This window comes from Elaeis guineensis, chromosome 4 (genome assembly GCF_000442705.2).
Source record: "Elaeis guineensis isolate ETL-2024a chromosome 4, EG11, whole genome shotgun sequence".
Lineage (NCBI taxonomy): Eukaryota > Viridiplantae > Streptophyta > Magnoliopsida > Arecales > Arecaceae > Elaeis > Elaeis guineensis.
Window position 1 is genome coordinate 101132520 of NC_025996.2, and position 27652 is coordinate 101160171.

Here is a 27652-nt window from a genome sequence, read left to right on the forward strand (position 1 = left end):
GGAATTAATTGTAAAGGTTCAATTGTGAAATTTATCATAAATATGTTAAATTAGATCTAAAGGAATATTCATGATTTATTTTGATTGAGTTGTTTTCTGTTATGTAATTAGCAATAGGGTTGCTATTTATGAAATGTGCTGATCTATTTGTGAAATGAGTCAACATATTTGATGAACAAAAAATAAAATCCTTCAAATTTGAAAATTATTTTTGAAATGCCAAACCCTGACCCATCAGCCTAAATACTTAATTAAAAGAATTAAGTGTTATCTAGTAGGTCTAGAATTGTGAATTAAGATCTAAGACAATTGTATAAACTTGTGGGTCAATGGGTTCGATGGATTAGGTCCATAATTGGGTTAGACCTAAGGTTAGCTTAAAGAAATGGACTAAATTAGAGTAATTGATCAAATCTAATCAAAAGTTGAATTAGATTAGGTTAAGGATACTCTAGACTCAACTCCAATAGTTGTAGTTGAATGGGTCCATGTCTTTAACTAGACCAAGATGGACTTAATTCATGGCTTCGCGGTGGAACCCTATTTAATAAGTTGATCAAATTAAAACTAATGAATCGGTTGGTGTCAAAGGTAAGTTTGGCATTTTGACCAGTGGTTTTTAAGCGGGAGCTACTCGCAGTGATTCGATCTCTGACGAGTTAATGGCTTATCCCCATCATTGATCTCACTTACTTGGCCAACCTGGTGAATTAGGTTTTGATTAGATCACTTGGTGATTAGGGCTCACCCATGTTATTAGGTAAATTAGTTTGACTGATTTAGGTGCTCCTAATGCCAGCTTTAATTAAATCTTTTTTAATCTGACTTGGTGAAGTCAGTGGGAGGATTGAAATTGGCTGGATATTTTCTTCTCATCTATCCTTTAATAAAATCCTCAAAAATTATTAGGTCCTAAAAATAATTAAGTTATATTGATAACTAAGTCATAGCCTCCCATTAAGTGAGTGATAATGAGTCCATTAGTTTAATAATTATTGAAGGCCCAAAGGCCTGGTGCATATTGACTAATGGAATTATCATTCATAATATGATAATTTAGTTTGAGTCTTTCTGATGGTGATCAAGTTGGCCGGCCAAAGCGGACCTGATCATTTATTGGTCCGATTCACCAAATCAAATCATGTTAATGGTTGGACCTAACCAGATCTTTTTAGTGGAGGCCAAAGCCTACTGATTAGGTTCTGGGGCAAAATCAATTACTAGAAGTTGTTTAGAGAAATAATTAGTTATGAACCTACCCATAGATGCACATGGGTTGACCAACCAAAGTTGGACTCGTGTGTAGTCTGTGTGGATTCTAGTACCCACTAAGGAATTAAAGTAATTCCTCAAATTGGAGGTTGAGGCTACCAGTTCGTAAAAATACTGGGAGAAACTTTAGAATAAAGTCCAAGTCTTTAGTATTTATAATTTATGTACTAATAGAGGTCTGATTTTCTTTATGCAGCTATGGCCACTACCCTGTCCCTCCGTCATTATTAGATAATGACAAGCTCATGGGACCTAATTTCGATAGCTGGTATCAAAAATTAAAAATCATCCTTGAGCATGAGTGGATCCTTTATGTAGTAACGGATCCAGCACCTGAGGAGCCAGCCCCGAACGTTAGAGGGACAGTCCGAGACACTTATCAGAAGTGGCTCAACGATCGCACCACCGTTCAATGCATTATGCTGGCGGCAATGAATGATGAGTTCAGCCACAGGTTCGAGAACGCCCAGCCACAGGAGATGCTTCAAATATTGAACGACTCCTTTGGCACGCCTGACGATATTGAAAAGCATAAAACTAGTTGTGCTATTTTCAATGCTCGGATGAGGGATGGAGCCTCAGTCACTGATCATGTACTGTACATGATCGAAATGATTGAGCGCCTAAGTAAACTGGGCTTTCTCTTGCACGAGCAGCTCGGTAAGGATGCGATCCTTAATTCTCTGCCCAAGTCTTACCTTCCCTTTCTTACTCATTTTCGAATGACAAAGCCTGTAGTGAACTACCACGGCTTGTTGGGGTTGCTGCAGAACTTTGAGAAGGACCACCAACTCCATAAGGAGTCGGTAAATATTGTGGGAGGGTCTTCTTCTAGTCGTCGACCCTTTAAGAAAGGGAAGAAGAATAAGAAGAAGAAGAATAAGAAGGTGAACCGCATGTTGGGATGTCTGCACATGGTCAGACCAAGAAGTGCAAGCCCGACCAAAGCCAGGTGGAGTGCTTCTTTTGGAAGAAGCAGGGGCACTGGAAGAGGAATTATCTTCTATACATTGCCTCACTAGACCCGAACAAGCCGAAGAAGAAGCAAGGTACTTATATGATAACACCTTGCAACTTTTTCATTTGTGATACTATTGCCTGGATATTGGATACCGAAAGCCCTTATCATATTTGCAATTCGATGTAGGGTCTGCAGGTCAGTAGGAGATTTGATGAAGGCGAGAGGTTCCTGAACGTTGGAGATGGAAGCAAAGTTCCAGTTCTAGCATTAGGAATCATGAACCTTGTAATCAATTCTCGAAACGTAATTCTGAGTGAATGTCACTATTGTCAAGCTTTTTATTAAATATTATTTCTGTAGGCCTTTTGGCCATGAACAGTTATCAATTTTTAATAAAAGAAAATATTTGCAATATCATTTTGAATGGTGTTACAATATTTGTTGGATAACTTAATAATGGAATTTACTTTCTATCATAACATGTTAATGTGGTTCAAACCTTCGATAAATGCCCTAGAATAGATAATATGTCTGAAGTCTACCTTTGGCATTGTAGGCTCGGTCATATCAATAAGAACAGGATAAACAGGTTGGCTCAAGAAAGAATTCTTGAAGTAGGTGATTGTGAATCACTTCCAACCTGTGAGTCCTGTCTTCTTGATAAAATGACAAAATCACCTTTTACTGAAAAAGGTGAGCGAGCCAGTGAACTCTTAGGTTTGGTACATTCTGATGTATGTGGACCCATGAGCTCAATTGCAAGAGGTGGATATTTCTACTTCATAACCTTCACAGACGACCTATCGAGGTATGGGTATGTCTATTTAATGAAGCATAAATCGGAGTCGTTTGAAATGTTCAAACTATTCCGAAATGAGGTAGAAAAACAAACTGAAAAGTGTATTAAAACTTTTCGATCTGATCGAGGAGGTGAATACCTTTCCAATGATTTTATGACATATCTTAGGGAGAATGGGATTCTCTCTCAGTGGACTCCTCTTGGAACACCACAACATAATGGTGTATCTGAAAGGAGGAATCGGACCTTGTTGGACATCGTTCGATCCATGATGGGGTTTGCTGGTCTGCCGATCTCCCTCTGGGGATATGCGTTCGAATCGGCTTGTTACCTTCTAAATAGAGTTTCGAGTAAGTCTGTAACCAAAATGCATATGAGATATGGATAGGACGTAAGCCAGTACTCTCGCACCTTAGGGTTTAGGGGTGTCCGGCTTATGTTAAACGTTTAATTACGGACAAGCTTGGACCTAGGTCTGACAAGTGTAGTTTTATAGGGTACCCAAAAGAAACCAAAGGGTGTTACTTCCACCTAGCTGATGAGCAAAAAGTGTTTGTCAGCCTTAACCCAATCTTTTTGAAAAAGGAGTTCCTTGGTGAAGGGACTGTTGCCTCTAAGATCGAACTTGACAAAGTTCGACAGGTGGAAAAACCGACACAAGTTGCTGAACCTGAACTAGATTTGATTAGATCAGATCCGAAGCCCATTGTTCAAGCACCCTTAAGGCGATCTGGTAGAGTACCACGTCAACTGGACAGATACTATGATTTCTTGGTCTGGGATGGCGATCCTATCGAACTTGATAAAAACGATGAGGATCCGATCACCTACATGGATGCAATGCAGAGATCCGACTCTGAGAAATGATTGGAGGCCATGAAATCCAAAATGGAGTCCATGAAGGTCAACGATGTGTGGACATTGGTTGACCCACCCGAAGGAGTAAAACCCATAGGGTGTAAGTGGGTCTTCAAAAGGAAGAGAGGGCAGACGAAAAGGTGGAAACCTATAAAGCCCGTCTGGTTGCCAAGGGATATCGTCAACGTTATGGTATAGACTATGACGAGATGTTTTCGCCTGTGGCAATGCTCAAATCCATTCGGATTATGCTTGCGATAGCTGCCCATCTGGACTATGAAATCTGGCAGATGGATGTGAAGACAGCTTTCCTAAACGGAGAGCTAGATGAAGAGGTGTATATGATACAACCTGAAGGATTTACATCCACAAATGAGTCTAAGGTGTGCTGGCTACAGAGGTCCATTTATGGACTTAAGCAGGCATCATGGAGTTGGAACATACATTTTGATAAGATGATCAAGACGTATAGCTTCGTTAAGAACTGAGAAGAGCCATGCATTTATAAGTGGGCTAATGGTCCAGTAGTAGTATTTCTTGTATTGTATGTGGATGACATTCTCTTAATCGAGAATGATGTCCCTGCATTACAGAGAATAAAGATTTGGCTATCGTCACAGTTCTCCATGAAGGATCTGGGAGAAGCTTCCTACATCCTAGGGATGAGGATCTATAGGGATAGATCTAAAAAGTTGCTTGATTTATCTCAGTCCACGTACATTGATACTATGCTGAAGAGGTTCAGCATGGAGAATTCCAAGAAAGGCTATCTTCCGATAGGCCATGGAATTTTTCTCTCAAAGATGGATTGTCCGACAACACCTCAAGAGAGAGAGCGTATGGGTAGGATTCCATATGCTTCGGCAATGGGATCTATCATGTACGCCATGACATGTATACGATCAGATGTGGCATACTCACTAGGGGTAGTGAGTAGATACCAATCTGATCTAGGGAGAATCACTGGAATGTTGTTAAAACCATCCTAAAGTATTTAAGAAATACTAAAGACCAGTGGCTTGTTTATGGTGAATTGGACTTGAGACTTATAGGGTTTACAGACTCTAGTTTCCAGTCTGATCACGATGACAATAAAAGTGTGTCGGGATTTATTTTTACCCTTAATGGTGGGGCTATCTGCTGGAAAAGTTCCAAACAGCACACAGTGGCTAATTCAGTTTGCGAGGTGGAGTATGTCGCTACATCAGATGCTGCCAAAGAAGTGATGTGGCTGAGGAAATTCATCACCGAGCTCAGAGTAGCACCCTCCTTGTTGGTCCAGTTCTGCTCTACTGTGATAGCTCTGGAGCCATTGCTCAGGCGAAGGAACTAAAGGCACACCAGCGGATGAAGCATATTCTGCGTCGCTACCATCTCATCCAGAAAATTATGGATCGAGGTGACGTCGATCTTCAGAAGATCGATGGGAAGGAGAACCTGACCGACCCATTCACTAAAGCCATTGCGGTGAAGGAGTTCGATGACTACAAGTCAAAGATGGGTATTAGATACTGCACCGATTGGCTTTAGGTCAAGTGGGAGATTGTTGGGAATAGTGTCCCAAAGCCAATCGTCAACCTGTTGATGGTTGTGCTCATTTTTATATTTGTACATGAATTATGAATTAATAAAAATTATTTTAGCATTTTTCATCACAAAATGTTTCATCTTCTAATGAACTCCTATGTTGTGGTGAAGTCCTTAGGACTATTTAGACTCGACAAAGGAGAATTTATCGTTTAGTCCTTAAATCTGTTCATGACCAAATGATATGTTGTTACCAAAGATGACAATGTTTATCAAATATAGGTCGTTGTGTGCCATATAGGTTGGTTGTCCTCTTAACCAATGAGTGTGGAGACACTGGTATGGTATACAGGTGAGATGTAAGGGTATATCTGCACTGAACATGACCGACTCTGGAGCTATTTCTGCTGGCAAGATTTGCTCCGATGGAATATGGGTATAAATGTCCCTCCGACTTGAGACCACCACGGTGACTTGCAAGCAACTCACTGCACATAGGCACTGAACTACTTGAATTTTTAATTCAGTGATGGAAGGCTGCTGGGTGTAGTCAAGTACTTGACTTGTCGGTGCGTGTGTCAAGATGAGATTGATCACTCCAGTTTAGGAGCTATATACAGTCATGTTTCAATTTAGCAAAATCTTGGCCAGGGTAGTCCTTGTGAGGAGTCACAGGTCTGTTTGAGTTGAACACGATTCGGATGATCTGATCAGGGTTGACAATTTAATCCTGAGTCATCCTAAACACAGGGGTCAAAAGGATGAATTATACAGTAACCATATTCATGTAGGTTCTGAGTGTTGCGATTGCGACTCTTCGACCTATCCGAACATCGGGTACCATTGCTAGATGGTCACTTCGATTAGTACAGGAATTGGTTCCTGTGCTACCGGCTTAGGTTCGAACCTGCGGGGTCACACACATTAGAGGTTCCTATCTGATCTGATGGCTGATGTAGAATCCTACATGTTTGGGACTTAGTGATCGAGAATCAGGATTCTCTGATCACGAGTTCCACACATTATGGGTACCAGGGTCAAGAGTCCCACTGGTTGGGATTTTTCGATCAGGGTTACATATCGACGAATTCTGATGCCTGATTGCCCATCGATTTGGACTTAGTATTTATGAGAGCTTATTTAATGATTTGATCGCTAATTAACTTAATTTGATTGAGTAATTATTTTTGGATCAAGTCCAATTGAATTGGATTCAGTTGGTTTGACCCGATTAGGTCGAGAGTTGACCTAATCGTCGAGATGGTTTGGTCCCCGATTTGATCAGGGGTTGAGCTTAGTTAATTCCTGATTTGATTAGGATTCTATTGAGCCTAATTAAGCCTAATTAAGTTGAGTTTAAATTAGTCTAATTGGACCTAACTTATTTGGTTCAATTAGGTTGGTTTAAATAATTAAACCACCTTGACCCAATCTCCATGCGCCACCTCACTTCCATTGCACCCATTTGAATTCATGAGAAGGAACTTCTCATGAATTTTTTCCTCACGCCAAGCCCTTTCCACGCCCCACTTTAATGTGCCAAATGAATAGATAAGGATGATTGGTTGGCCATTCAAATTCAAAATAAAGTTTGAATTTGAATGGGCAATCAATCTTTGCACTTTATCCCTTTTTTTACACCCCATTTATTACATGAGAAAAGGTTTCTCATGAAATCACTCCATGCACAATTTAAGCCATGCCTCACGTCTTTAGTGGATAAGGGATGAGTTGGTGTTCATTTGAATTCAAAATTTGATTTGAATTCAAATGTTCAATTACTCATCTTTGTCCTTTCTTTTGAATAAGACTTTTGACGTTGTTATAAAAGGAGGAGAAGAGTGGGGCATGCAAGAAGAAGATTTTTGGAGAAAAATTTTGGGGTGTGAGAAGTCTTGTGGGTGAGAAGGAAGTCCATATCCTTCCAAGAGAAAAAGAAAGAAAAGAAAGAAAAGTGGGTGCAAGGTTTCTGGTGAGTTCCCTAGAGTTTTAGCCTGGGGTTCGGGAAGTGAGAAAGTGAGCTACGAGTATCGTGAGCCCACAAAATCTCAAGAAGATCTTTAACATCCTCTCAAGCACATCTGTTGACGATCCGGAGCATCCGAAGAATCGACAGACATCGATCGAAGGAGTTCGATCAGCATCGGCCGTCAAAAGGGCTCTACAATGAGCTAGCACTCGTGAGGAGTCGATCAGATCGGAGCTTCATGTGGACGATCCACAGAGGCCAGACACACTGTGTGGCTGCATTGCGACGATCAGACTCTCCCGATGGTGATCAGATTGCGGTGATCTACTACCGCACAAAGGTATTGTGTTCTGAACACATTACAATAAAGTATTTATTGTTCAAATTTGAATTTTAAATTTAAATGCATGCATGCTATATATCATATTTAGATCCTAGTGTAGGGTAAATTCATATTAATTAATTAGATTAATTAATATTTTTTTACTGTAAAATCATAATTTTGAAAAAGTTTTAAAATTGCTATTTTACCCCTGCACTGAATTTGCTTTAAGACCCTCTCTATTTATAGATAAATCTCATGACCCAATAAGTATAGGACTCCTAACTCAAACATGCTTTGAATCAGTTCAATACTCATGGAAGAAGGACTCCACATGAGATAGTATTGCCATCACATATGACAATCACATTGGACCCAATCCCTCACCCACATAGGATGCTCACAATGAAGAAATATTTAGGTGTTGTTCAGTCCATAAGTGTGGAGAATTTTAGTGTAAGTAGGATTTCTCATATCTCATCCAAAATGGGTCCAATTCGAATCAATTCGAAGCTGGTTCGAAATAATTTTGAAGGACTGTTAATCTCAAACTCTTTAGGACTTTTGTACAAAGTCTAACTTAAAATTTTAGACTCAATCAAGCTTACTTAATTCAAATCTAATCTAGAATTAATTAGCACTTAAATCTAATCTTTTATATGCTCCATAGATCATAGATCAGAAATTGTTCATCTCCAAGATCGAACCTGAACCTCATGTGTAGTGCTAGCTAGACATAGTCAACTCTTCAATCTCATTTGACCCATAACTTAATTCTCAATCAAGTTAGTTTATATGTTCAATCAAGTTCAGTACTTTCAAATTGTACATATAAATATAGGTCAATACTTTCCTACAGTATCTGACTTATGTATGTTACTCCATAGGTTCAAACATTAAGCTAGTAACATAGGAATCAATTCCTGCACTAGTCGAGATACCATCTAGCAATAATTTTCGATATCCAGATAGGTCGAATTATCACAAAAAAATATTTCAGAACTCATGCACATGGTTACCACATAATTCATCCTTTTGAGACTGAATGCTCTAGGATGGTCTCAGGTCTATCAACTGAGATTATTTCATCCACATTGTATTTCAACTTTTCAAATCCATCTCATAGATTATCCTGATCAAGACTTTACTAAATTAAAATATAGCAATACATCAACTCCAATAATCTGAAGAGGTCAATCCCATCTTGATCCACATATAGACTTCGTAAGTACTTGACTGTACCCAATAGCCTTCCATCATTGTATTAGAAATCCAAATAGTCTGGCACCAAAGCACAGTGAGTTGCTCGCAAGTCACTATAGTGATCTCAGGTCTGAAGGACACTTATACCCATATGCTTTGTGAGCAGTTCTTGACAGCAGAATATTCAATAGGTGAGTCATTTGTTTCATGATAATGTACTCCTACATCTCACCTGTATGCCATACTAGTGTCACTACACTCTTTGGTTAAGAGGATAATCAAGTCATATGGCACATAACAATCTCCACTCGATAAATATCATCATCCTGTAATGATATATCATTTGATTGCAAACATATTTAAGAACTATACGATAAATCTTTTCTTTATCATAAAGTAACATAGTTCTAAGAACTTCATCACAGCACAAGAGTTCAAAAAAAATGTAACTTTATGATGAAAAATGTCAGAATAACTATTATTCATATACAAAGATGAACTCAATCATCACATGATTGGTTTTAGAACACAATTCTCAATATATCATTCGATCGCGAACACTTTTAAGAACTAAACGATAAATCCTCCTTTATCGATTAATTATAGTCCTAAGAACTTTATCACAACATAAGAGTTCAAATAAGATGGATAAATTTGTTGGTGAATGTAGGCGATTTCATACATGTATTTCAAAACTTTTTCGAATAAATTACAGTAGAAGGTAATTGAATTAATCAAATTAATCTAACATGCATATGATCTAATCATCAAATCAATCTACTCTAAGATCAATGATATGATATGTTACATATAAAATCTGAAAAATACTGAAGATAAAATCTACATTCATGGATGTAAGCGGTAGATTATATCTACACCTATCTGAGTTCAGAACTCGATACCTGAATATGGATCGATGATCATCACTGTTGAGAGATATGGTGAAGAAGATCCTCACTGGTTACTCATAGCTGCACATGCGTCTGATCTCTACGAAAAGTTCACTTGAAGCCCTGATCTATTCGATCTTCTTAAGAGTGCTAGCTCGCGTGAAGACCTTCTTGGCTGATCTGGATCCCTTCTTCAAAACTCTAGAACCTTTTCAGAAGTTGAAGATAGACTTCTAGAGTAGATGAAGAGGTGGAAGAAAGATGGAGAAGAAACTATTTTCTCTCTTATTTTTCTCTCTTCCCAAATCCTGAGGTAGAAACCCTAAAAGATTAGGTTTTGTACACACCCAAAGGACTCTCCTCCTCTTTTTCATGCCAAGAACCATGCCCCAAAGCCCCTCAACATGGAGAACACCTTTCCTAATCTCTTACATACACAAAAGTGAGAAATAGACCCATTTTTATTGGCATGTAATAGGGTTGGGTGAAGAGTCCTAAGAATCTTAGACTCTTCAAGATATGTCCCACCTTCTCTCAATTCCACACCAAAACATACCCAAAAAAATATGGGAAGCCCCTTTCCATATTTTTTTATGGTAAATATATTCTCTAGCTAATTTTTTACAAAAAAATATCCTCAAAATGTCATACACATAAGGAGAAAAAAAATAAGTTGGCAGCAAGGTCTTAGAGATAATGTCAAACATTATCAATATGGTATCTTATTTCAAATCAAATTTGAACATACCATTTCAAATCTGATCCTACCTAAATTTGGATGTGAGATAGAGAAGAGAAAGAACTCTTTGGTGTGAAAAAATCTCATGTAAAAACTATTTCAGCATGGATAAATATGGCATCAAAGTGGGAGGTGCATGGGGAGGAAGAGTCCAATCCTATATGGACTCTAGGTTTCCTTATTTGAATCCAAACCAAATCACATCTGGTTTAGCCCAAATAAAATATATAAAATTCTATCTAATTAGATTCATAAATTTTTAATTAAATTTTAATCAAATTAAAAATTAATTGAACCAAAATCCTAATCAAATAAAGAATAATTCTTCCTTAGTGATTAGGTCATCTCACAACCTAATAGGGTCAAACCTAATTGAATCTAATTCAATTAAATTTTATTTAATTCTTTTTGCTCAATCAAATTGAGTAAATCAGTAATTTAATTATGAAATAATCTTTCATTAATTTACTAATACTTGGTGAATAAATTTATTATAACTTTTATATAAGATTAATCATCAATTAAATTGATGATTAAGCCCTTGAATGATTCTCAATCGTTAATCAGCCACATGATCAGTCAGAAATTTCTTTTGAGTGTAACTCCATATGTTAGAACCTAAATTGGTAGTACAAAAATAAATTTATGAACCAGTCGATGTAACCATCTAGCAATGATGACCTGACATCCGGATAGATCGAATGATGGCAAAGCAACATTAAAGAACCAATTGGCATATGGTTATCATATAATTCATCACTTTGATCCTAATGCTTGAGGATGACCTAAGATTTAACTGTCAATCCTAGATAAGTCATCCATATTGTATTTCAATCTTTCAAATCCATCACATAGATTATCTGGGTCCAGATTTTGCTAAATTAAAATACATTGATACATTAACTCTTAATAATTCGAAGGGATCAATCTCATCTTGACTCACACACTGACTTGACAAATACTTAACTACATCCAAAAATCTTTCGTTACTGAATTAGAAATTCAGTTAGTCTGACACCAAAGTACAATGAGTTGCTTGTAAGTCACCGTGGTGATCTAAGGTCGAAGAGACACCAATACCCTTCACGATCTACCCTTAACAGCAGAATACTCTGTAGTTGGTCACGTTTAGTGACGATATACTCCTACATCTCACCGCATGCCATATCAGTATCTCCACACCATTTGATTACAAGGATAACCAATGCATATAGCACACAATGACTTACACTTGATATCGCTATCGTCCTAGTAATAGTGTATCGTTTGGTTACGAACTAATTTAAGGACTACATGATAAATCCTCCTTTATCAATCAAAGTAGTCCCAAGAACTTCATCACAATATAGGAGTTCATTAGAAGATATAATCTTGTGATGAAAAAGGCCAAATAAAATTTATTATTTATCAATTCATATACATTTATAATTAGCATAATTTCAAATGATTGACTTTAGGATATATTTTTCAACAACTCTCACTTGGACTAAAGTCAATCAGCATAGTATCATATACCCATCTTCGATTTATCATCTCAGAACTCCTAGATACTGAGGCTTGAGTAAATGGATTGGTCAAGTTCTCCTTTCCGTTGATCTTCTAAAGATTGACGTCACCTTAATAGATTTTCTGAATAAGGTGGTAGCGATGCAAAATACTTGGTAAGCTAATGAAACTTTGGCTCCTTGGTATAAGTTATGGCTTCAGTACTATACAATACAGCAGGACCATCATCAGAGGGTGCCACTCTTAGCTTGTCAGTGAACCTGTATGTTGGTGCAAAAATCTGCTTGCGCCGAAGAAGCTGGAGTCGGGGAAGCCGCGGTCGCCGCCGGGACCTGCAAGGAAGTCTAAACCGGAGGTGGGGTTGCTCCGGCAAGACCCTCCGACGCTCAAGTCAGTACTCTGCCTCAACAAGAATGGAGTGCTCGAACGGAGAATTTAGCAGAGTTTTGAGATAGGAAAAAGAGCTTAGAGAATAACGTATCTGGATCCCCCTTTTATAGACGGAGGAGGCAGCGGATTGATGGCGACGTTTGTAACCGCCTGGTAGTGGGCCGCCCATGGTCAGGGGAATTGATTGCGAAAGATAATGGAGCGGACACGTGGCCATCACCTCGACCCGCCATGCGGAATCTGTTATGGGGGTGGAGCAGCGTCCGTTGTCAGCGGTCAGGAGAATCGCATGGTATCCGTCGCAGGAGGTGGAGCAGGTTCGTGGCTGTCACTATGGCCTGCCAGGGGATAGTGGAGTTGTGCGGAGTCGCCACAGGAAGTGGAGCAGGGCGGCTATGGTTACTACGGCCTGTCAGGGAATGATGGAACTGCGCGGAGTCCGCCACAGGAAGTGGAGCAGGGTCGTGGGTGGAGCCCGACTTCTGGGGGAGTCCGGGCGGAACCCCCTGGAGCTGAAGTTGGGGGTGGAGCTCGGCTCTCATAGGAGTCCGGGCGAAGTCTGCTTGCGGCTGCAGTCGTTGGCGTCGAGGACGTAGCCCGGCTCCCTTAAGAGCCCGGTCGGAGCTATGCTGTTGCCGGAGGTGGAACCCGACTCCCGTAGGAGTCCGATCGGAGCTTACCCGCAGTTCATGTCGGAGGCGGAGCCTGGCTCCCATAGGAGCCCGGGCGGAGCTGCGTTGCAGTTGATGTTGAGGACGGAGCCCGGCTCCCGTAGGAGTCTGGGCGGAGCTGTGCTGCAACCAAAGTTAGAGGTGAAGTCCGGCTCCCGTAGGAGTCCGGTCGGAGCTTACCCGCATTTGACATCGGAGGCGGAGCCCGGCTCCCGTAGGAGTCCGGGCGGAGCTGCGTTGCCGTTGATGTTGAGGACGGAGCCCGGCTCCCGTAGGAGTCCGGGCGGAGCTGTGCTGCAACCAAAGTTAGAGGTGAAGTCCGGCTCCCGTAGGAGTCCGGTCGGAGCTTACCCGCATTTGACGTCGGAGGCGAGCCCGGCTCCCGTAGGAGTCCGGGCGGAGCTGCGTTGCCGTTGATGTTGAGGACGGAGCCCGGCTCCCGTAGGAGTCTGGGCGGAGCTGCGCTGCAGTTGATGTTGAGGACGGAGGCCAGCTCCCGTAGGAGTCCGGGCGGAGCTGTGCTGCAACCAAAGTTAGAGGTGAAGTCCGGCTCCCGTAGGAGTCCGGTCGGAGCTTACCCGCTTTTGACGTCGGAGGTGGAGCCCGGCTCCCGTAGGAGTCCGGGCGGAGCTGCGTTGCCGTTGACGTTGAGGACGGAGCCCGGCTCCCGTAAGAGTCTGGGCGGAGCTGTGCTGCAACCAAAGTTAAAGGTGAAGTCCGGCTCCCGTAGGAGTCCGGTCGGAGCTTACCCGCATTTGACGTCGGAGGCGGAGCCCGGCTCCCGTAGGAGTCCGGGCGGAGCTGCGCTGCAGTTGATGTTGAGGACGGAGCCCGGCTCCCGTAGGAGTCCGGGCGGAGCTGCGTTGCAGTTGATGTCGAAGGCGGTGCCCGGCTCCCGTAGGAGTCCGGGCGGAGCTGCGCTGCAGTCGGTGCTGGCGGCGGAGCCTAGCTCTCGTAGGAGTCCGGGCGGAGCTGTGCTGATGTCGGTGCTGGCGGCGGAGCCCGGCTCTCGTAGGAGTCCGGGCGGAGCTGTGCTGATGTCGGTGCTGGCGGCAGAGCCCGACTCTCGTAGGAGTCCGGGCGGAGCTGTGCTGATGTCGGTGCTGGCTGCGGAGCCCGCTCTCGTAGGAGTCCGGGCGGAGCTGTGCTGATGTCGGTGTGGGTTTCGACTGTGGGTTTTATACCCAACACCAGTCCCCCTACTTCCGAGTTTGAATTTCAAACGAAGGAAGTACAGAGAGAGAGATACAGTCGAAACCGTCCCTTCGAATCCTGCGCGCTGCCGCCTCCAGATATTTTGGCATTAAATGAGCGCGTGCCGGAGTCTTTTCGAATTGGAGTGGTACGAGGGGACGCTTCGAAAATCCCACGGGTATGCTGGCCTAGGTACGGCGCAATTATGACCCTGCCAACCGCCAGCCGCCTTTAGCCGTCTGCCACGGGGAGTGGGACACGCATCGGATGTGGACCGGCCTGGGGGGATTCGAGATCATTATGGCATCGGATCCCGGGTCTATTTAAACCCGTCCTCCCCCCTTTAGGCGCCCCACTCCATCTCTGATTTTTTGTTGGCATTTGTCATCTCCCCGAGAGTCTGCTCTAGCGAACGCCCTCCCGAGCCGTAGGCGCCTTCCATTTCTCGCTCCCCGGGTTCCCAGAGCAAGATAGGTTAGTGCCAACCTTCTTTTCACTGCCTAGGGGCCCCTCTTCTTTTCATTTCTTTCGTGTCTTCTTCTGAGTTGACCTTCGGCGTCTTGTTCCCTTCTCAGTTTGCCTTTCTAGGGCCCTTTAGGTCCTCCCCCCAAAAAAATGTCTTCCGATTCTTCTGCCCCCGTAAGTACTGGGAGTTCTTCCGCTTCTGCTTCGAACCCCCAGGCCCCTGTTTCTGCGGATGAACCCACGTTCGGGCAGGGCCTCACCCGATTTTCGCACCGGGAGCCATCCCATGTTCGTCGACTCCGGATGAACTCCTTCTGATAAGGGCTCGGTATGGGGTTCCTTCGGAGTTCGACCTGGAGCTTCCTGGCCCCTCCGACCGGGCCAGCGCTCCCCCTCCTGGTCGCTTTTGTTTGTACCAGGAGGCATTTCGCGCCGGACTCCGGCTTCCGCTTCCAGTCTTTGTTGCCGCCTTCTTTCGCTTCTTAGACATTTCCCTCGCCTCTGTCGCCCCGAATTCCTTTAGGTTTTTGATAGGGTTTCTCTCTCTCTGCCATATAGCCGAGGTCCAGCCATCCCTCTCCCTGTTCAGATATTTCTACACCTTCAAACGCCATCCTTCAGCGAAGGACTGGTGGTACTTCTCCCCCCAGTTTGGTAAGAAGGGGTTGCTGAAGGGCGCCCCTTCTTCGATTCACAACTGGAAGGAGAAATTTCTCTTTGTCTACTGCCCGACCCTAGAACTAGGTCTGCCCCCTTGGGGGTCTCTGAGGGATTCCATCCGCCGGGCTCCCAGCTTGGGAGAGGATGACCTCCAGGCTGCCCAGAAGCTTCTGAGTTATCCCGCTCCTTCCCTTCCTAACCTTCTGAGGGAGCAGCTTCTTTTCAACATCGGCCTGAGCCCTCAGGATCCAGCAAGTATTTATTTTTCTTTTCTTGCCTTCTTCTTCCTCTCTTTATTTTGTTATTATTTTTTTTTTCTTCTTCTTTTTTTTTTTTTTTTTTTTTTGCAATGGATGCCGAAGCCACGCGGATGCTCGCTAAGGCAATGAGAGCCCAGAAGAGGAAGGGCGCGATGACCTCCGGTTCGGTGAAGAGGGCCAGGGTGGAGGAGACGAGCTTGGCTGCGCCCGTCCAGGCGACCCCGGCCATCGACATTCCTTCGGATGCCGAGCCAGTGGCCCCCCGGGCTCTCTCAAGGAGCCCGCCGACTGGGGTCCCTATTCCGAGGCCCGCCCCACGGAGGCCCTTCCGCGGGGAGGAGGAGGAAATCGGTGGCCCACCGGGCGAGCAGCCACCGAGCTGCCGCAGACGAGTCCGTCTGCTCCGAGGGGGATCGGAGAACCCCTTCAACGACAAGGCTCTGATCAGGCGGCTACTCGACGGCTGCATCCTGTCTGATGTCGTGGAGAGGATCGACCGCGCCGATCTCGAGCAGCGGGCCTGGGACACTTTGGGGTCTTTCTCGAGGTAAGCGGATGTTTATTTGCATGGTTGCTTGGTCTTCATTGTAATTCTCTATCCGTCCTTACAGATCGGGCACCAGCTCTTCGCCTATGTCGAGGCATCAGGCTGCATGAGAAGGGACCTTCTTCGGGCGGAGGAGCACTGCCAGGACGAGGTTGCCCATCTTCAAGCTAAGACGGCCGAGGTGACCGCCCTCCGGGAGGCCCTGGAGAAAGAGAGGCAAGATCGGGAAGAGGAAAGACAAGCCGGGAGGAGGAGAGACGAAGCTTGGAGGAGTCGGCGAGAAAGGCGGAGGCCGAGGTCGCCCATCTGACCGAGCAAACTCCGGTTCTGGTCTCGGAGGCCAGGACCCTTGCGGTGGAGGAGTTCAAGGCCTCCACGGAGATGAGGGAGCTGAACGTCCAGTTCGGCCTGGAGGCGTTCACCAAGGGGTTCGAGCTCTGCCGAGAGAGGGTGGCCAGCAGATACCCCGACCTTGATCTCGGCTTTTTGGAGGAGTCTGACGATGAGGCCGCCCCTTCGTCTGCCGCTACTGCAGTCGCACCCCCCGCACCGAGCTCTCCACCCCCTGCCCCCGAGGTCTGAGACCTCTGATCTTGTATCTTTCTTTTGTCACCATGCTTCCTTTCCGTTTGTCTTCAAAATCAATCAATAAAGTCGAATTTCTTATTGTGGATGGTCTTTTCTTCCCTCCGCTCCTCCTTTTCTGCCTTTCTTCTTGTAATGAGTCGGTCTTTGACGTTTGCATCTTCCGATGGCAGTGCCCCGCCGAAGCACTCCCCTTGCCCCTGGGGGTCCCGCTGAAGTCAACTATCCAACGGCTGAAAAAGGAGGTCCTCCACCTGACGAAGAAGTTGAAGAAGTCGGAGGGCGAGCTCCGCCAGGCGAAAAAATGCTATTCCGAGGCCGCCGCTGAGGCCGCCCACTTCAGGAGTCTTCAAGTGAAGGCAACCATGGACTACAGCCGGAGGAAGGAAACTTCACGAAGGAGCTCGAGGAATGTACGAAGAGCGCCAGCGACCGAACCTGGGCTCAAGAAGCCAGGATCAGTGCCCTTAAGGTGGAGCTATCAGCTGCAAAGAGGAGGATCGGCCAGCTGGAAGGAAACTCATCCCGGACCCTGGCGCGGGTTGACGATGAGCAAAAATGGTCGCAGAAGGTCTCCGACCTCCAGAAGCAGCTTCAAGACGCTGAGATGAGCCACGATGTGCAGCGGGCCAGTTGGCGCCGGTAGGTAGAAGAGTACATAGGGAGATTCCATCAGGCGACGGACGAGGTTGTTCGTCTCCAGAGGCAGTTGGTTACTAGGGCACAGCTTACTAACGCCCAAGATACCGAAGAGCTCCAAGCCCTGAGAGGCACCGTCGAGGGGATTTCTGTCTCCCTTGGGGAGAAGACGGCCGAGCTGCAACAAGTAAAAATCCAACTGAGGCTTGAGCGGAAGGCCATCGCAGACGCAGAGGCAGAGTCCGAAGTTTTGCGGAAGTGGCATCGGGAAGCGGAGGCTGAGGGCCGGCGACTTCGTCAGGCGCTCCAGGATATGCTGCGAAAGAAGGAAGAACTAGAAGAAACGGTGGAGAGCCTGAGGCAGTCCTGGTTGAGGGATGGGGGTGGTAACCCTAGGTCGGAGGACGAGGGCCTCCTTAGAGCCCCTTTGTCCGTATGTAGTTATTTTCTTTTTGTCATTTTGTCCTTCTTTCTCTGGCCGTCCTGGCTTTGTAGTGCGTATATTGAAAATGGAAAAAGGAGCACTTTGTGTTACCTTGTTCACGCGTGGCGCTGGTATTGTCGTTTGTTGAACCTTTCTCGTCGTTTAGCTTGTCCAACGTAGATGTCGCCGTAGGGGGGGGCTCTTTCCTTTCACCCGATCTTGTCACGCGGCCGAGTTTCGCCACCATCGTTGACCCTTGCTGCAGAAGTGGCGATTGGAGCCGGGCTCCCGTAGGAGTCCGGGTGAAGTCTTTCTTGGCGGCGGAACCCGGCTCCCGTAGGAGTCCGGGTGAAGTCTTACTTGGCGGCGGAACCCGGCTCCCGTAGGAGTCTGGGTGAAGTCTTACTTGGCGACGGAACCCGCTCCCGTAGGAGTCCGGGTGAAGTCTTTCTTGGCGGCGGAACCCGGCTCCCGTAGGAGTCGGGTGAAGTCTTACTAGCGACAGAACCCGGCTCCCTAGGAGTCCGGTGAAGTCTTTCTTGGCGCGGAACCCGGCTCCCGTAGGAGTCCGGGTGAAGTCTTACTTGGCGGCGGAACCCAGCTCCCGTAGGAGTCCGGGTGAAGTCTTACTTGGCGGCGGAACCCGCTCCCGTAGGAGTCCGGGTGAAGTCTTACTTGGCGGGGAACCCGGCTCCCGTAGGAGTCCGGGTGAAGTCTTACTTGGCGACGGAACCCGGCTCCCGTAGGAGTCCGGACCTTCCATTTGGCTTGAGTCGGCGCGAGGTCCTCGTTATCAGCCTGGCTTGTGGGGGCGCGTTAGGGCGCTGTAAGGCCTCTCCCCCCTTCGGTCTAAAGGAACGGGGCCTTCAACTTTGCTCATGTCAGGACGAGGTTCTCCTCCTATTCCTGACATGGCTGTGGGGGCACATTAGGACGTTGCAGGGCCTCTCCCCCCATCCGGTCTAAAAGAACCGGGCCTTTGACTTTGCTCATGTCAGGACGAGGTTCTCCTCCTGTTCCTGACATGGCTGTGGGGGCACATTAGGGCGTTGTAAGGCCTCTCCCCCCATCCGGTCTAAAAGAACCGGGCCTTTGACTTTGCTCAAGTTAGGGCGAGGTTTTCCTCCTGTCCCTAACAGGGCTGTGGGGGCACATTGGGGCGTTGTAAGGCCTCTCCCCCCATCCGGTCTAAAAGAACCGAGCCTTTGACTCTGCTCATGTTAGGGCGAGGTTTTCCTCCTGTCCCTAACAGGCTGTGATCTTGGATGGATCATATCCAGTCATAATACATCCACGCTAGGTGGGAGGAGCATGTTAGCTAAAAAGAAAAATAGATTCAAAGCGAAATGGTAAGTGATACATTTAAAGTATTTCCGCTCCTCCTTGAGGCCCTCCGGAGATGGAGTCGATGGTCCCGATGGGCGGTCGGTCCCCGGGCTGCTCCTCCCTTTTCTGCAGTTCAGCGGCAGGAGGGCTCTTGGCCAGTCTCTTCTATCCCCCGGCCTCCGGCGGATGAATCTGTCGAGTCGGCCTCGACGAATGAGCTCCTCGATCTCGTCCTGGAGCTGGATGCATTCCTCCGTGTCGTGGCCGTGGTCGCGGTGGTAGAGGCAAAACTTGTTGGGGTTGCGCTTCCCGGGGTGCGTACGCATCCTCTCCGACCTAGGGAGCTGCTCTCTGACCTCCATCAGCACCTGAGCCCTCGAGACGTTGAGGGGGGCGTAGTTGCGAAATTTCTCTGGCGGGAACCCCGCCGAAACCTGTTGTCCGGGCTTCTCTGCCTGTGCGCCCGGGGAGGAGTATGGGCGCGCTTATGTCCAGGAGGGGATCGGGAGCGAGGCCGGGCTTCCTTTGGCCTCTTTTCAACTGCGGGCTTACCAGAATTTCCTGCCTGATGCTCCCTTGCAGTCTCTTCGTCCTTCATCTTGAAGGCTTCTTCGCTCGGGCGTATCCTTCAGCCCGAGCCAGTAGATCGGCAAAATCCTGGGGTACTTCTTCTCCAGGGAGTACAAAAGATCATTCTTCTGAAGGCCGCCTTTCAGGGCGGCCATGGCCACTGACTGGTCCAAATTCGGACCTCCAACGCCGCGATGTTGAAGCGGTTGACGTAGGCCCGTATGGACTCCCCTTCCCTCTGTTTGATGTTGATGAGGGACTCCGAACCCTTCCGGGGACGCCGGCTGCTGACAAAATGGGCCACAAATTGGTGGCTCATTTGATCGAAGGAGAATATGATACCCGGCTTCAGAGCTGAGTACCAGTTCCTCGCCGCTCCCTTCAAAGTAGATGGGAAAGCCCGGCACAGGATGGCGTCGGGAGCACCGTGAAGCAGCATCATCGTTCGGAAGGCCTCCAGATGATCTACCGGGTCCGACGTCCCGTCGTAGCTTTCAAACTGGGGGAGCTTGAAGTTCGGCGGGATCGATTCCTGCATAATCATTTGGGAGAAAGGAGGGTCAGTGCAAATATCCTCACCATAAGCGGGAGGCGCGCGGCGGAGTTCTTCGATCCGCCGGTTCATCTCCTGGAGCCTCCGGTCCAGGAAATCCTCTCGACTTCGAGTCTCGAGGGTCCTTTGGCAGAACGGGGGCAGGGATCTTCCAGGGGTGGAGTCGTGATCCGACGAGGGCTCTCTACTTCGGATTCACCTTCCCGGGAAGGACGGGGCGGCTGGCCCCGGTGGCCCGCCCCGCCGCCAGGTTCTGGCATTCCGGAGGTGCCCCCTCCGGATGTGCCGACGCCTGCGGTTGCTGCTGCTGCATCGCTTGTACGGCTTCAACGAGTCCCTTGACCTGCTGCGCCAGCAAGTCGAATTGCTCCGCACCGACCATCGGAGGGGAAGGAGGAGGAGGCTGAGAAACTGGAGGGGAGGCCGGAGCCTGAGATCTGGCTGCGGAGGCGTAGACCGCTGGGTGGACGCCTTGCGCGGAGGCATCGAGTGCTGATCTTGTGGGGGAAGATTGGGAGTGGGTGACGGAGAGACGGTCGGAGGCGGCTCCGTTGAACACTCCTTTAAGAACAAGGGTGCTGCGAAGATACAGCCCCTTCCTCTAGCGCCAATCCTGTTGGTGCAAAAATCTGCTTGCGCCGGAGAAGCTGGAGTCGGGGAAGCCGCGGTCGCCGCCGGGACCTGCAAGGGAAGTCTAAACCGGAGGTGGGGTTGCTCCGGCAAGACCCTCCGACGCTCAAGTCAGTACTCTGCCTCAACAAGAATGGAGTGCTCGAACGGAGAATTTAGCAGAGTTTTGAGATAGGAAAAAGAGCTTAGAGAATAACGTATATGGATCCCCCTTTTATAGATGGAGGAGGCAGCGGATTGATGGCGATGTTTGTAACCGCCTGGTAGTGGGCCGCCATGGTCAGGGGAATTGATTGCGAAAGATAATGGAGCGGACACGTGGCCATCACCTCGACCCACCACGCGGAATCTGTTATGGGGGGTGGAGCAGCGTCCGTTGTCAGCGGTCAGGAGAATCGCATGGTATCCATCGCAGGAGGTGGAGCAGGTTCGTGGCTGTCACTGTGGCCTGCCAGGGGATAGTGGAGTTGTGCGGAGTCCACCACAGGAAGTGGAGCAGGGCGGCTACGTTACTGCGGCCTGTCAGGGAATGATGGAACTGCGCGGAGTCTGCCACAGGAAGTGGAGCAGGGTCGTGGGTGGAGCCTGACTTCTGGGGGAGTCCGGGCGGAACCCCCTCGGAGCTGAAGTTGGGGGCGGAGCTCGGCTCTCGTAGGAGTCCGGGCGAAGTCTGCTTGCGGCTGCAGTCATTGGCGTCGAGCACGTAGCCCGGCTCCCTTAAGAGCCCGGTCGGAGCTGTGCTGTTGCCGGAGGCGGAACCCGACTCCCGTAGGAGTCCGGTCGGAGCTTACCCACAGTTCATGTCGGAGGCGGAGCCCGGCTCCCGTAGGAGCCCGGGCGGAGCTGCGTTGCAGTTGATGTTGAGGACGAAGCCCGGCTCCCGTAGGAGTCCGGGCGGAGCTGTGCTGCAACCAAAGTTAGAGGTGAAGTCCGGCTCCCGTAGGAGTCCGGTCGGAGCTTACCCGCATTTGACGTCGGAGGCGGAGCCCGGCTCCCGTAGGAGTCCGGGCGGAGCTGCGTTGCCGTTGATGTTGAGGACGGAGCCCGGCTCCCGTAGGAGTCCGGGCGGAGCTGTGCTGCAACCAAAGTTAGAGGTGAAGTCCGGCTCCCGTAGGAGTCCGGTCGGAGCTTACCCGCATTTGACGTCGGAGGCGGAGCCCGGCTCCCGTAGGAGTCCGGGCGGAGCTGCGTTGCCGTTGATGTTGAGGACGGAGCCCGGCTCCCGTAGGAGTCCGGGCGGAGCTGCGCTGCAGTTGATGTTAGGATGGAGCCCGGCTCCCATAGGAGTCCGGGCGGAGCTGTGCTGCAACCAAAGTTAGAGGTGAAGTCCGGCTCCCGTAGGAGTCCGGTCGGAGCTTACCCGCATTTGACGTCGGAGGCGGAGCCCGGCTCCCGTAGGAGTCCGGGCGGAGCTGCGTTGCCGTTGATGTTGAGGACGGAGCCCGGCTCTCGTAGGAGTCCGGGCGGAGCTGTGCTGCAACCAAAGTTAAAGGTGAAGTCCGACTCCCGTAGGAGTCCGGTCGGAGCTTACCCGCATTTGACGTCGGAGGCGGAGCCCGGCTCCCGTAGGAGTCCGGGCGGAGCTGCGCTGCAGTTGATGTTGAGGACGGAGCCCGGCTCCCGTAGGAGTCCGGGCGGAGCTGCATTGCAGTTGATGTCGAAGGCGGTGGCCGGCTCCCATAGGAGTCCGGGCGGAGCTGCACTGCAGTCGGTGCTGGCGGCGGAGCCTGGCTCTCGTAGGAGTCCGGGCGGAGCTGTGCTGATGTCGGTGCGGGTGGCAGAGCCCGGCTCTCGTAGGAGTCCGGGCGGAGCTGTGCTGATGTCGGTGCTGGCGGCGGAGCCCGGCTCTCGTAGGAGTCCGGGCGGAGCTGTGCTGATGTCGGTGCTGGCGGCGGAGCCCGGCTCTCGTAGGAGTCCGGGTGGAGCTGTGCTGATGTCGGTGTGGGTTTCGGCTGTGGGTATTTTATACCCAACACTGTACAATCACATAGATTCCTTGTAAGTATCAAATGTTGCAATACATTCTACCTCGCAATTTGAATTTGGCTATATTACTCTGCTTGAAATTTTTTCAATAGATTGCTCTATTATTTAGGATAATTTTGACATATTCTTGCTATTATTATATCCAACTAAAAACTAAAATCATACTCTATAAGTTTTAAATTAGATTCTCTATAACCGAGTCACTGATCCTTAGTATTTCTAAAATATCTAAGGATGTCGTTCCAGTAATTCTAACTCGAATCTTGCAGGTATCCACTCACTATCCTAGTGAGTATACCATATCCGGTCTCATACATAGGGTACATGATAGAACAAATTCTACTCATAAATACTCTATATATGTTGGACTGGGATAATCCAAGCAGTCTCTTGGATCTATCTCTATAGATCTTCATCTCTAGGATAAAAGATACTTTTTCAAAGTCCTTTATGAAAAAAATGATAACAGTGAAACCTTTATTCCTTGTAATATAAGGAATATCATTTTCAATTAAGAGAATTTCATTCACATATAAAAAAAAAAATATACTCATAAAACTATTAACCCATTTGTATTTGCAAGATTTTTCTTCGTTCTCAATGAAGTCATGCATTTTGATCATTTATCAAAATGCATGTTCTAACTCCAAAATATTTAGCATTGCCATAGAAGAAAATATCTCACTATAGTCAATACCATAACATTGACCATATTCTTAGGCAACCTGACGAGCTTTGTAGGTCTCCATCTTCTCATCTGCGCTCTGATCTTATTGAAGATTCACTTACACCCTATGGGCTTTATCCTTTCGAGTGGATCAATGAGTGTCCATACACTGTTGACCATTATAGACTTCATTTCAGACTCTATGGCTCCAAGCCATTAATCGGAGTCAGACTTCTGCATGGCATCCATGTAAGTAATCAAATCCTTGTTGTTCTCATTGAGTTCAATAGGATCATGTTCCAAAATTAGAAACTGAAGTATCTATCCGACAGATATGGTACTCTATCGGATCTCCTTAATGGTGCATCTACAATGGGTTCCAGATTTGATCTAATCAAATTCGATTCTATGGGTTCACTAGATTGTATCGGTTCTTCTACCTGTCAAACTTCATAAGTTTCATATTAGAGGTATCAGTTCCTTCACCAAGATACTCTTTTTCAAAAAGAAATATCGAACAATTTTATTCTTTAGCATGGTAGAAGTAATATACCCTTAGATTCTTTAGGGTTATCCTTCAAAATAATACATATAAGATCAGGATCCAAGCTAATCTGTCTGTAATTGCTTGACATAAACCAAACACTTCCAAACCCTAAGGTAAGAGGGTTTTGGCTTATGCCTAGTACATATCTCATATGGAGTCATTGCAACTGATTAATTCAAAATCCAGCTCAGAACATAACAAGAGTCTTAAGAGTATAACCCTAAATAGAGACTGACAGACTTATAAACCCCATCATGGATCGAACTATATCTAACAAAGTTAATTTCAATAAGAGATAATCCTATTTTCTTCTAGATATGTCAAAACCTTCACTGAAAAAATATTCTCCTCCTTGGTCTGATGAAGAGTTTCAATGCTCTTTCCAGTTTGTTTCTCTATCTTATTAAGAAATTATTTGAACATTTCAAATAATCTAAATTTATGGCAAATATGTTTGTAAATCCAATACATCAGTATGTATCAGATTCAGAATATCATTGAATCATTCATCTTTTCAAGCAAAAGGTGATTCGATCATCTTACTAAAGAGATAGGATTGACAGGTTGACAATGATTCACAATCATTGATTTCAAGAATTATCTTTTGTTGATCCTATTCTTGTTTATATGACCAAGCCTAAATTGCCAAAGATAGGCTTCTATGACATTATCTACTCTAAGGAGTTTGTTTATTATGTACAATATACTAACAGACTATGTAAATGTCATTTTTAGTTGTCTATATAATTTTGACATCATTCATAATGATATCACAAAATTATTAGATAATAGTGATAATCACTAAAATGACATTGTTAGAATTAAAAATAGACTCGACGATTTCTAAAATCAAGATTGTAACATAATTTCCATCTCTAATGTTCAGGAACCTCTTGCTATTTTTAGACTTTCTACTAACCTGAAGTCATTGCAACAATTTGTATAGACTTTCGATATCTAATATCCAGATAGTAGTGTCACAGATGAAAAAATCACAAGGTGTTATCATATAAGTACCTTATCCAGTAATCCATTGCTGATTTCTCTTTCTTAGCCTATTCGGATCAAGAGACTTTGCCAGACTAGATTAATCTTAGACTCTTTTGTCAGTTCGGGCTCCTCAGCCCAAGCACGACTCTTTAACACATTCTTTTCTTTTCTCAAAAGATTGTTACCCCACTGAAAACAATCTTCAGAGGTGTAAAAGAACTCCTTCAACTTTTAAAGAATTTCCTCTCACTGAGCATCATTAAATTTACAACTAAATTCATGTTCTTTGCTACTCTCAAAAACACCATAAAGTGATACAATCATTTGGCTACTTCTGATAAGTATCTTTGATCGCTCATGTGTGTTGGGTGTGGGAATATTAGGTGCTGGATTCATAATCATATATAGGATCCATTTGTACTCTAGAACTATTTGTAACTTCCAATACCATTTATCGAAGTTGGGTCCTATAAGTAAATCACTATCAAATAGTGAATGGAGCAATGGACATCTAGCCATAACTGAAAGAAAAAATATACAAGACCTCTATGTTATGAATTGATTAAGCATAAAGACTTGGATTTTAGTCTAAAGGTTCTTTCACTATTTTATTCGAATTGGTAGCCTCTACCTCCAATCCGAGAAATTATCTTAACTCTTTAGCGGGTATTAGAATCCACATATAGGCCCGAGGATGGCTCGATCAACCCATAAGCACTATGGGTAGGTTCTCAACCAATTATTTCTCCAAATAATTTTTAATAATTAATTTATCTCCAGATTTTATTCAGTAGGTGATGGGGCTCTACTGAAAGTCCAGGTTAGGTCAAACTATTAACATGACCTACTCATGATTCTAACTAATGAATGATCGGTTCAAGGATGGCTCGATTAGCCCAACCATTATCAGATAGTGAATAGAGTCATCATATGATAAATAATAATTCTATCATTCAGAGAGAACACCAGACGGATGGCACCTGCAATGTCAATCAAAAATAATGGATCCATTACTATTTATCTTAATGGGAGGCTATGATCCAGTTATCCCCATAACTAGCTCATTTTATGGATCTAATAATTTAGAGAATTTAAGAATTAGTTTAGAAAAGAGATGAGAAGACCACAATCCTTCCATTGACTTCACAAGTCACTTGATCAGATTAGGATCATGCTGATCGAACTGGCACCTAGATCAGTCACACTGATCAACCTTAATAGCATGGGTCAATTCAAATTACTTTGCGATCTAATCAAGATATAATCCATCAAATTGGCCATGTAAATGAGATCGGTGGGAGGGTCTGCTAAGCTTGCTTTAGACACTATCGAAATGGTCAGGTAAGCTGCTTCCAATTAAAAACCATCGGTCGAAATGTCAAACTTACCTTAGACACTAATTGGTTAACTAGTTTCGATTTGACCAGCCTAATGATTCAGGTTCAACCACTGAGCCACAATCAAGGTCCATTTGGTCTAATCAAAGATATCGATTTGACTATCTACAATTATGTATTGATTCTAGAGAAATTCTAATTTAATCTAATACAATATTTGGTTAGATTTAATCAATTTCTCTATATAGTTCATTAACTCTTTGATTCTAACCTTGGGTCTAACCTAATTAAGAGGTTCTGATTTGAGCTAACCCATACCTCCATGTTTATGCGAATGATATTAGATCTTTAATTCATAATTCTAGATCTAATCAATTCTTTACATAATTCTTAATTAAGTTCAGCATCAACATAGATTTAGGTTTAGATTTGAAATAGTTTTAATTTTTTAATTTTATAAATAATTTATAATAAATATTATACAAAGATTTTTTATTCTGAAACTAGGTCGACTCAATCAACATTGAGCTGGCTACACAAGAGGACTGGGTCAACTCAGTTCAAAACTAGGTCAGCTCAGTAATTGTACGAGCACGTTTCAAATATGAAAAATCTTGCATAATTTTAAAATAAAATCCATCGTAAAATCTTTTTAGATCATATCTAAACTTGTTATGATTTGAGATTTTATTTTTTATGATTAAAATAATTTTAATCATATAGATTAGATATTTTATTTTTCATACAACTTTGTAACACATACAATAAATCTAAGGTTTCAAGATCTAAGATTTTACAGAAAAGTAAGTTCTTCCTTTCGCATTCTTCTTTATGGGAACCAATCATATGGCACCCCTATACGCCATAAGAGCATCCATCGAATGAAAAGAGAGGCCTTTAAATCCTTCTCGCTCCTATGATCGAATGGTCTGGTGATCAACTCAATCCAAGTACTTGCTAATCGGATCATCTAATCTAATCACATATCATATATATTTGAATTTAGATCTAATCTAAATTACATCAAATCTGATCACAACTTTAGATCAAATCTAAATCAGATCATAAACATCACATGCAACATGTAAAATCAGATTTTATCAAAGATCAGTACAAACTAGGGTAACCTTTTCACTGTAAGGGGTAAACACTACAACAGGATCAC